Source organism: Zingiber officinale, chromosome 9A (assembly GCF_018446385.1).
Source record: "Zingiber officinale cultivar Zhangliang chromosome 9A, Zo_v1.1, whole genome shotgun sequence".
Taxonomy (NCBI): domain Eukaryota; kingdom Viridiplantae; phylum Streptophyta; class Magnoliopsida; order Zingiberales; family Zingiberaceae; genus Zingiber; species Zingiber officinale.
In genome coordinates, this window is record NC_056002.1 from 48,021,242 (window position 1) to 48,033,432 (window position 12,191).

The following is a 12,191-nucleotide window of genomic DNA, read 5'->3' on the forward strand; positions in this document are numbered from 1 at the left end:
TTGTAGAATGTTACCGTATTGCCTTCAATTCTTAATCCTCCGTGCATAGCTCTTATAAAATTGCATCCAATGATAAATTGGATGTTGTCCCCCAGAGTCATAGGAAAACTGTAGGTGTAAGGAATTATGAAGATATTGTCACCAATCATCATCCTGCCGTTTTTTAGTTTCATTTTTGTAGTCTGCTGCAAATTTACCCCGCTGAAACATACTGTGAATGTGTTTTGTTCCAATGAATCTTTTGGAACTGACCTCTGATCAACGCAGCAGGTAGTTGCCCCCGTGTCAAGTATTGCCTTTAGTTTGAACTTAGGAATTCCTGGAATATCTATTTCAACTGTTAGATTATACAACATATTTTTTACCAACCTGGGGCTAGAATTGGAGGCAGCTATTTCTTCAATCAACATATGAGCGACTTCCTCATCTTCTTCTCCTAAGTCTTGAAAATCCTTTTGTAATTCCTTTTCGAGTTGTAGTGCCTCATATTGAGTCTTGAAGTATTTTACTTCTTCTTGCAACCTTCTTATTTCTTCTTCACACCATATAATATAATTTCCCTGCTCCTGTATTAAATTGTTAGGATTAAATATCGTTGCAGGGGCAGGGGTAACCGGTACCTCCTTGTTGAAGTAATAAGGTCCACAAAGATTGCAGATCGTGAGGAAGCAGTCTAGGCAGTGGATTCTTGCCCTTTGTACGGTTGCCCTTTTGCAGCAGGTGCATATATGGGATTGAGGAGAAAATATCCTTTCATTATGTTTCCACTGGTGCAGGCAATTAGACTGCGCATCTGTTAACTTTATTTGTTGCCGGTATCCTCCATTTTCTAAGTCAAGCATATATATAGAGTTTAATTGGAGAGTTTGCAGAGATTGTTGTACCTCATATATACCATCTTCTCCTTCAGAAAGGCTGAATATGGCATCACTTTGGGCTTCTCCCTCTTGTACTGAAAGAATGTCGTAGTCGTCGGGTAAGTCCAATTGCTCAAATATAGCAACTCTTTTTACATTTCGTTTTTCATTGGGACAGTCTTTAGCGAAATGCCCTTCTTGTCCACATAAATAACACTTACATTTCTTATTTCTAAGTAAGTGTTTTCTCTTTTCAATTCTTGCATGTGAATTATGGGGTTTACCTTTGTAGGTCTTTGACTGCCTTACTCCCATCCTCTTGGTTCCAGTTTTTTGATAGTAGCCCGGGATTGGAATTTGGCTACAAAAAGACAAGTCCTTGAGTGACCTTTTAAATGTCGCATCTTTGCATTCTTGTTCTAAGAACTTGTGGACAAAATAATTCTAGGGAATACTCCCACTGTTAGACCAGGATGCTTTGCTTCAAATGCTGCTTTAATTCGGTTTCCGAGATCTCCTGGCATTTTAAGCCAGAATTTTTCTAATAGCTCTGGTCCCGCATATAATCTTCCCGTCTTGGCTGCTAACCGCATATAATCATTAATATACTGGATTATATTCTTGACATTGTCACATGATAACTTCTCAAGATCCCTATAAGCAGAATTCTGAATTTCAGTAGATCCTTGGGTGAGATCTTCTGCAGAGAATACCCTTCTCATTTGGGACAATATATTCCGAGTCCCTTCCCTTCCTTCACTAATTGTTATGAGGGCATCATATTCTATAGCATAAGTCATCCTCCATTGAACCCAAGTTATTTATTCAATCTCTCCTAAAAGATTTTCAATAAACTCTACCTTTTCCTTGGTGTCTGAGAATGATTGTGCGGCTACAAAATTCTTCGTAATGGATTCCCATCTTGAAAAGGCATCATCAAAAAGATTCAATTGTTCCGGGATTATGAATATCGCCCCACTTTGTTGTTGTGCAGATGGGAGAGTCCATAACTCATTATTCATTCCTCCTCGAAATATTGTTCTTGGTGGTTGTTGTTCGTATATGGGTTGAAAAGCAGGGGGATTTGTAATAGTGTTAGCTGCTGGGGGATACCAAGGTGGTCCCATTGCCGTGTCTGTGGGAGGGCGATATGGAGATATTACGGTGCTGGTGGAGGAAATTTGCTCAGTAGTTGGTGTCACTTCTTCTACCAGCCTCCTTAAACAGGGGTACTCCATTTCAGCATTAGCAGCAATTAACTCAATAAATCATTCACAATTTTCTGGGATTAATTCAATAAATGTTTCCTTTCTCCCATCACCTTCGCTTGCAAAGGGGTTAGTCCATTCAGAATCCGAGTCAGGATAAGTGTCCCATAACGGTTTGGTTTTTGTACTTAATTGGGACAAGTATTGTATGTAGTCCAGATAGGAGTTGTCAGTGTCCTTATAATTTTGAGTAGTTTCCATGGACCGTGGTGCAGAGGCCCCTGGGCTTGTATCCACTGCATGGGCTTTTTCAAAATTATTTGGGCATGAGTCATCCTGAACAAGGACTGCCGTTGTTTCCCTTGGGAGTAATAAGGAAAATATATCCTGAGTTGTAAAATATCTCGGGCTTTGTGAAGTAGAGGCTTGATTTTGGGCTAACGTATGTTGATCTTCAGTTGACCCAAATCCTTTAGTCCTCCTTTCTGTGTAGCTAAGATGAGGTACTTCATAAACCTCTGGAATAGCTATTTTTTCAAGTATCAGCTGCGCAATCTTTTGCTGCTGAGAAATATAGACCGGGAGGTTAGTTCTATTAAACAAAAGTACTTGATCACCTTGCCACCGGTTGTCTCTGAAGACTATGAGTGTCATAGTTCCTTCATGTTGCCTGTGTAATATCTGAATACGCACCTGGAGGACACCCAGGTGGATATACTGCATGCGACTCCTTTGCAGTTGCATAAAACTTTCTTCTTGAATGAAGTTCCTGTCAACTTGGTGATTGTCTGTCACTAGTATAGCTTCTTCAAATCTATGAACATAAACTCTGTGATGGGCGTCATCCCTTCTAGAGTGATAAAGAACCTTCGTCGGTACTATAGAGGCTCGTTCTTGCATGGATAGCTGCAGCTAGGCTTCTGGCTCCAGTTGCTGTTCAAGGGTATACCTTGATGATGCTCCACCAGTAAGTTGACGTCCAAGTCTCCTTGCAGCTTGCTGAGTATTGTAAAGACGTCGTTGATTTATTCTGTAGCTCCTTATTTGATCTTCAAATAATGGTGTTGTGGCTACTTGATGTTGCTCTGTTCTGGTGGTGGTCATACTCCCTTTAGTTTTTCCTGTTCTTGCTTTAGGATTTTATATGGGTCTTTAAATACCCTTAGCTTTCCAGGTTTTTCTTTGGGTTTGGATGGACCAAGAGATAGGTTTTGAAGTTTGGAGACTAAGTCTTGTGGAAAAGGAGGGTTGTTTTGTTTTCGAAGTTCCTGCTGAATATCTCTTAGGGGTTCGGCTATTTGGATAAGCAAATGAATTTGTGTATTATTTTGTTTAATGATTGCAGCGATTCCAGGCGTAATACCTTGATAATCGCTTGGCTTGGCAAAACCAATAGAAGGATTTTCTATAGGATCAGTAGCAGAAAGAGCTTCTCGATATGAAATTGTATTTCTTGAAATAATGAAAGTGCTCATAAAAACTTATCAGAACTTACAAGGACTCTTGTTCTTTAGGCGAGGGCAGTTCCTTCCCGGAGAACCTCATACAGATGTGCCCTTGGATTCTCAAGCTTTCTTTGCCTTTTTCCACCAAGTTAGGATCTGACCTTTTGTTTCTCAAGGTTGCATAATACCAACAAGCTTAAGTAACAAGAGTATGACAAGCTCTGATACTAGGGGAGCGCACAGACGGAAACGGAAGGAAATTGAAATTGATAAGTTAAGAGCACACTCACAACACTTACAATCTTCTACAATACTACTAATCCTCAGGTAAGGTTCGAGTGAACGCTCGATGCCCTTGCGAGAGGCTACTCTTACTTTTCGTCTTTTCTCTGTGCTTCTGGGGAAAAAGTACTTGATTTGAGTGTCGGAGGGCCTGACCCGGGGACTTTTTCCCTGGTTTCTGGTCTCTAACGACTCGTGGGCTCGTCTGAGTGTGCGCAGAGCCCTAACATCATCGTCTCGGTCATCATCTTTCATTGTCTGCCCGTGTGAACCCTTTCGAAGGGTAGGTAGATCGGACGCCGCAGCGACTTTCCGTCAACTTTCAGTACATCAAGGCCCGCCTCCATCTGACTCAGCTTTCGGACGGGATCAATATACATTCACAATGATTTTAGTAATGATAACTCATCATACTCCTAATTATATCCATTAATGTGCAGTAACCCCTTTCTGCCACACCATTTTATTACAGTGTGTCTGACAATATATTATGTACATATGTCATATCTTTCAAAAATGTTTTGCAAATGGCTTGGAGGGTATCTTGTTTCATTATATTTTCCATATATTCACTCCCTATTAGGCATTGTAATTTTCACCTTTTTATCTAATTGTTTTTCAATCTCATTAATGTATAGTTCGAAAACATTCACCATTTGAGACTTTTCTTAAAGCAAATAATGTATTTATAATATGAAAAAACATTAATAAAGGTGATAAAATATTTTTCTTCACCAAATGATGAAGAAACAAAAGGTCCATACATTTGTGTATAATTTCAATAAGCTAAGTGTTTCTTGTAGTATTTTTCTTATCATATCGATTTTGTTTTCCCTTAATGCAACTTACACAAATCAAATCACTAAAATCTAGATTCTATACAATCATTCTTTATCAATCTTTCTAGTTTTTTTTATATACAACCCAAACACTTATCATAAGTCAAATTTTCATTAAATATATTATACGCTTAATTATAATATTGATGCAAAGTAAGGATCCAACAAATTTATCATTAAATGTCAATCCATAGAAACCATTATTAAGTCTCTATAACTAATAAATCTAAATTTCTTTCGTAAATTAAAAGAATAATGTCTAAAATTAAAACCAAACCACAAACATCATGTTTTGAAAGAGACGTAAGGTACATAGATACTGAAGTTACATAAAGAGTTTACAATAGATCTAAATGATAACTAGTATTTAAGACTTTCATAGATATTGAAGGTACATAAAGAGTCTACAATAAGTTTAAATGATAGCCAGTTTTTAAGACCAAATGGTAAGTTTCTATCCCGTCAATTTGAGCTTTCATATGATTTCCCACCTAAAAAATTTTTAGTTTAACTTATGGTCTGAATTGTAAGGAATTTTTGCTTCATATTGAATACACAAATAGTAGCACTAGAAAGAAGCCTTCAAGTATTACAAAGAACATCAATTAAGTTTGATTCAAAACATTATAAGTATTTAATACACTTTTCAAATCAAACCTTCTGATTGGGTAATCTTTCTGATAATATTATTTTTTAAAGAATCAATGCTTATCATCATTGTATTCCTTTTTATTAGTCTAAGGAGCTTTATCGATTTGCTTTTCTTAAAACTCTGGCTTTTACTTTCAACGCTTTACCAACTCCTTAAATAATATGATTGATGGAATAACTTTCTAAATTTGTAAGTTATTATTCCTCCTAAATAAGTTAATTGATTAATTTATTAATCTCCCATTTGTCCTTAATAGTGTTATAGTTGATTGGAAAAATATTATATTTAGAAGGCAGTGAGTTGAAAATAAACTAAACCAATGAGTTATCTATAATCATTCCTAAGCTCTTTAAATTTCCTACAATATTAGTCTTCTTAATGGTATGTTCTTGCATACTTTACAACTCATTAAATTTCATGATCGTGAATTGGGTTATTAATGTACCAACAAGTGACTTATCAATAGAATAAAATGTTTTTTTCACAAACTTTAGATATTTCTTTGTCATTTTCTAGTTATAGAATTGTAGTTTAATATTGTTGGCTATAATCATCTGCAAAAACATAGGCATTGATATGTTAAATCAGTCTCATGGACTTTCTTTTTGATTGCCTAAATTAGTAATAGGAGTGACTTCCCTTTAGCGGTGTCAAAAGTCAAAAATTAATACACCTAAATGAAAATTGACTTACTCTATTTAGAGAAATTTAAATCATTAATAAACAAACTGTTGCAAATAAAACACATATAGATACAAATAAAAACATGAGAGTATATGTAGCGTATATTATAATACACATATTTAATTCAAGAATTTTAACTTTCTTTGGCTATGTTTGCTAATCATAAATTTTTGTTAGGCTTAATTTTTTTAAAAAAAAATTATGCTTTTTCGTTTAGTCACCAAACACAACTATCTATTAGAACAGTGAAACGATGGAAGAAGAGTTATGTTTCTAGTTTATATCATAAGATAACTTGAACAATAAAGTTATGTTGGAAACTGAAAGCTAAAATTTTTTCTAATATTGCAGGCTTGACGTTCATACCAGAGCATACCTTGACGGTTCATGCAACTTCCAGCATTGCTTCTGGGATCTTATAGAGTATGCCAACTTTGGTTCGAAATTACTTACCTGATAAATACTCCACCTATTTTGTTCCTTCCTACACTCCACAAAATCAGAAAACCAGAATTCACTAAAAATCCACGCTCACAGCACTGCCTTAGCCTTCACTTTTGTATTGTTTTTTGAATGCTTACAAACCGAGTTCCTAATTTTACATTGTGTAATGTATTTTTCTCTTTTGTAATTTTATGCCATGCTATCCGATTTTCTTTCATTATTTTCCCCATTTTATGACCAACAGGACGCCGAGTTTTTGTTTTCTGTCAAGTATTGTTATCGCATTTGCATATGGTCGGAGTATTGATGAATGTGAGGTTTATCAATTACGAGTTATAAAGTAAACTAAAATACCTTATATACTGTGGCCACAGGTCTCATTTCAACGGATGCATCAAATGCAATATAAATCTCCATGCCCAAAGGTTTGACAATGACTACATTACTAGAGACCATGTAAAATGGGGACCTTGTCCTCATCAATAACATCTAGTAATTCCCTTGAAGCAACACTATCGAATTCGCTTTTATTCAAATAAAAGATGTCACAAGACATTTCAATTCACACTACCCTGAGAGCATGATGTAAAATAATCTTTCAACATAGTTCAAAAAATACTCAAAGCAAGACAAAACAAAGGAAAACTCAATGCAAAATTCCTCTTAAGAAAATATTGGTATGTATGCTAATGAACTCTCAATGAAGATCCTATTAATACAATACATTTTGTCATTAAAGGAATTTTAGTCATATTCATTCAAATTCAAATTCAAGGGAAAAATGAGAGATCTCAATTGGTCCCTAATGAGAAAGCATTTAATGCAAGTAAGTAAAAAAGAAAAAGAAAAAAAATAGAAAGAAAAAAAACTTTAATGTTAGGAGTCTAGAAAGAAAATTATTCAAATTTCTGATTCAACTTATAATTATTTATTGAATAAACCATTTAATTAAATAAACTATTTTAACGGAATTTATACAATACATTTTGTCATTAAAGGAATTTTAGTCATATTCATTCAAATTCAAGGGAAAAATGAGAGATCGCAATTGGTCTCTAATGAGAAAGCATTTAATGCAAGTTAGTAAAAAGAAAAAAGAAAAAAAACAACTTTAATGTTAGGAGTCCAGAGAGAAAATTATTCAAATTTCAATAAATCATTTAATTAAATAAACTCCTTTATTTTATTTCAAATAAAAGTTAGTTGTTAGAATTAAAATATTTAATTATGGACGAGATAGATCTTATATGGTAATTCGGATCCTTTGCCCTTAAATAATTTTATCTCTGATGATCATGACATTCTTAAGATATATACGACAACAGGATGTGTAACCTATTTGATCAATAAAGAAATATGAAGACAAAGATATTTTGAGATAGAGGATTTCAGCTTCTTATATGGTTATAAAGCAAATTGTATTCAATTAATGAATTAATTAATTTTTTAAAATTAAAATATTTTTTATTAATTAATTAAGAGGTCGATTTATTATTATTATTTATTTTAAAAGGAGGGAATGTTCACTACACCCCCCTCTCAAGCATTTGGTCGAACACTCCACGGGCGTAAGTGACTGAAAGTATCCCAGCTTGGCGTACATGGCGTGAGAGACGAAGATGGTCCTGAGAACCAGACGACGGACGGATCTTCCGATGCCTGAGTCGCTGGCGAAGGAGCCGGAGTAGAGAGAGGAGGCGAAGGTGAACTCGTCCAACGGATGGTCTCGAAGGAGCATTTCGACAAAAAGGGAGAGGGTTTCATCTCACGACCGGGTTTTCGGAGTCCAATGTCCGGAGGACCCGCTTGGCGCTGGCGAGATCGGAGCAGTTGGAGTAGAGACCAACGAGGGAGCTGTGGACCGCACAGGTATGGACCTGGGAGCCGAAGCGAAGCGTTCGGTCTTGAGGCAGAGCCGGAGGCGGAGGCAGAGAGCACGGTGGCGATTGCGAAACTGTTGTGGTGGACGCTGATGGCCCGCGAGCCGCGGAACTTCTCGATATCCGCAAGGTAGTCGCCGTTGAGCACAAGACCGGCGATGAGGGTGGTCCACAGGACGCGGTTGGAGAGGGCCGAGTGCAGCATAGTGTGGAAGACGAGCGAGGTGGCGGCGGGCATGCGGCAAGAGGAAGAAGGTGAGGGGCGATGGCACGTGCTTGGTGGCGGCGGGCATGCGGCGTACGTCGGAGGGCGGATGACAAACTTAGATTATATTATTTAAATTACAATAAAATCTGTAAAGGTTTCAAGCATGTGGTCGTGCCGGAGTGGTTATCGGGCATTACTAGAAATCATGTGGGCTTTGCCCGCGCAGGTTCGAATCCTGCCGACCACGAACTCTCAAGCTTTTTTTTTTTTTTTTTTAATATTTGCATTTAAGAAATTCTAAAAAAAAAAAAACTATTTCTTTTTCGATAATTTAGATCCGAATTTCTCCAGAGTAAACGGTTTCCCTCCTAATTCACTTACCGCATAAATCCAGAACTAAGATGTGATAATCAGATCAGTTGTAGTGTTTACTATAATTGTTAATTAACAGTGACATATTATGTTAATATTTTGTTTTTTTTATTAAATTAATCTTTTTGTTATTTTAATATAATAAGTCAGAAGAAAAAATCTAAGGAAAATAAATTATAAAATGAAATAAATATGGTATACAATTATAATTAATGATACTAAATTATACTTATTAGTATCTTTTAAAAAAATCAAAATAGAAAATAAACTCTCTAGAGTACTTCTAGATCTTTTGGAATATAATAAGAATCTGTTATAGACGTCCAGTCTTGTGTCATAGGGAAAGCATTTAAGATATACTTTAACAAATCTCGATTTGTTACCTGTTCTCCGTGATTCGTAAGTCCGATTATTAACTCTTTCAGCTTGGTGTGCATTTGTGCTGCTAACTCTCCTTTCATCCGAAGGTTGGTTAGCTGGTTCCGGAGCAGATCTCATTTTGCGAGCTTGACTTCGGACGTACCTTCGTGTAGCTCCAGGATCTTCTTCCAAAGTTCCTTTGCTGATTCGTAGGCGTCGATTCTGCTAACTTCTTGCATAAGTAGCATGCTCAGCAGATGAAATTCGGCTCGTCTATTTGCTACGAAATTTGCTTGCTCCTTTTTGGTTCATTGGTATTCTTCTTTTTCATTTCCTTGTGGGTCTTTGGGAGCTATAAAATCATATTTAATAATTAAAAGCAATTCAAAGTGTGTTTTAAAGAATACCTCCATGCCTTCTTCCATGTCATAAATTCTCCCTTGAACTTTGATGGATAGATGTTTGGTCCGACCATCATCTCGGTGCTTTAGTCGGCGGCTAATCTTTCTGAGGCATTCTGTCTCTGATACCAATTATTGGTGTAGCGGGTCCGACAAGAGGGTGTGAATTATCTGTCAAATATAAAAAGAAACCTTTCCCGATCTCTCAAATGAGATTAGTAGCAATCACATAATTATAACAGGTTAATTGAACAATTACAAAATAAAAGAGATAGAAGAATTTACTTGGTTATAACCTAGGTGGTTGTTAATCCAAGCCAAATTAAAAAGTACTAAAAATCTCCTTCGTTGAAGGCAGAGAAGTCTTTTACACTCGTTGAATACTCAGAAAAGAACTAGGAAATGAATACTAGAGTTGTTGTCTATTTTCTAGGTCCAGGGATTTTTTTATAGCCCATGGAAAACTCTATCCGCATCTTGAAGGCGCCTCCAAGATGGTCTAAGGTGCTTTCCATCGGATAAGTTTTATCCGCAACGGATAAAACTCTATTCGTGGCCAACGACTATCGAAAGGCGCCTTCAAAGGCCGGAAGGCGCCTTTGTACTGTTCATCGAAAGCGCCTTCCAGCTATAGAAGGCGCCTTTCACAGCGCAACTTAGCTAAACACTGATCTCTTCACGTAGGTGATTCTCCGGCTAAACGGAGTTGAGCTCACCAGAGGCCAACTCCGACCTTCTCCTCGAGCAGCCTTCCTCCTAGGCTTCTCGTCCCTCAGATCGCCACGCGATTCCATCTCATCCGCTGGTGTACTCTTCCGTAGCATCTCGTCCTTCGGATGCATCGAGCCCTTCGAGTCCCTTCCTGTGCCATCCTTCTCGCTAGCTGCGTCTTCCTCTCGACTTCTTGTGTTCATAAGTTTCTACACACTTAGACACAAGGTTCAAACACAATATGACCTAACTTAACTTGGTTGACCATATCAAAACTACCACAAGATACTTACAATTAATATATGATCAATATATAGGACTAAAAATAGAATTTGTTCCCATTATTCTTTTGGTATATGTAATGATTAACAATGTTTTTTTCTAAACCAAAAGAGGCAATGATATTATTAAATTTAATATACCATCATTAAAACTCTATTTAAGTTCACATAATGATTTCTTAAGTTTACAACCATTTTTACTTCAATTGAAAACCCTTCAAGCTCATTCATATAATTTCCCTATTCAAGCTTTTCATTCAATGTCATAATAATACCTAATATTTTTTTGAGATTGGTGAAAATGCCTCTTTTTAATCAATGTCATCTTTCGAGCATAATCTTTAGTAATGATATCCATCAACATATATGATACGGTGCATGATTGTGGGGTCAGTAAGATGATGTAGTTAGGAGTCAAGCCCCCGTAGAGGTCAGAAGTCAAGCTTACGTGGAGGTCAAAAGTCTAGCTTACATGGAGGTCAAAAGTCAAGCTTACGTGGAGGTCAGAAGTCAAGCTTACGTGGAAGTCAGAAGTCAAGCTTGCGGGCCGTGGTCAAAATCTCCGCTTACTAGGCAGTCAAAGGATAGGATTACACGTTGGACTAGATCCATCCTCGATAGCAATCAAGAACGGGGCTCACAGCCTAGGTACAGTTGAGAATGAGGTTCACAGGTCAGGTACAGCTCAGAACTGGGCCCTCAGGCCAAGTACAACTGAGAAGTGGGCCTACAGGCCATATAAAGGCGTAGAGGGAAAGGCCTCTGGCGTAGTACAGGCCTGGCGTATAGGACGGAACGTACAAGTCATGGATAACAATATACATATACGGGTCGGGATACAGGCCTGGCGTACAGGTCGGAACATACAAGCCATGGATAATAGCGGACAAAAGCAGGTCGGGATACAGGCCTAGCGTACAGGTCGGAACGTACAAACCATGGATAATAGTAAACAGATGCGGGTCGGAATACAGACCTGACGTGCAGGTCGAGACGTACAAGCCATGGATAACATCGAACAAAAGCAGGTCGGGATACATGCCTAGCATACAGGTTGGAACGTACAAGCCATGGATAACAGTGGATAGAAGTAGGTCGGGATACAGGCCTGACGTACAGGTCGGAACGTACAAGCCATGGATAACAGCGAACAGAAGCAGGTCGGGATACAGGCCTGGCGTACAGGTCGGAACGTACAAGCCATGGATAACAGTAAACAGATACGGGTCAGAATACAGACATGACGTGCAGGTCGGGACGTACAAGCCATGGATAACAGTGAACAGAAGCAGGTCGGGATACAGGCCTGGTGTATAGGTCGGAATGTACAAGCCATGGATAACAGTGGATAGAAGCAGGTCGGGATACAGGCATGGAGTACAGGTCGGAACGTACAAGCCATGGATAACAATATACAGATGCGGGTCGGAATACAGACCTGGCGTACAGGATGTAACGTGCAAGCCATGGATAACGGCGGTCAGCGAGTCGGAATACAGACCTGACATGTAGGTCGGGATGTGTTAGCCAAGTATACAGGTCAAGATTTATGATAAAATATACAGAT

At 37.8% G+C, this 12,191-nt stretch overlaps 1 non-coding gene across 1 annotated transcript; it reads left to right on the forward strand.

Annotated features, from left to right (window-relative positions):
• The first annotated feature begins 8,664 nt into the window (after nt 1-8,664).
• Nucleotides 8,665-8,746, forward strand: TRNAS-AGA. The gene has a single exon. It is a non-coding gene; the product is annotated as a tRNA-Ser (tRNA).
• The last annotated feature ends 3,445 nt before the right edge of the window (nt 8,747-12,191 follow it).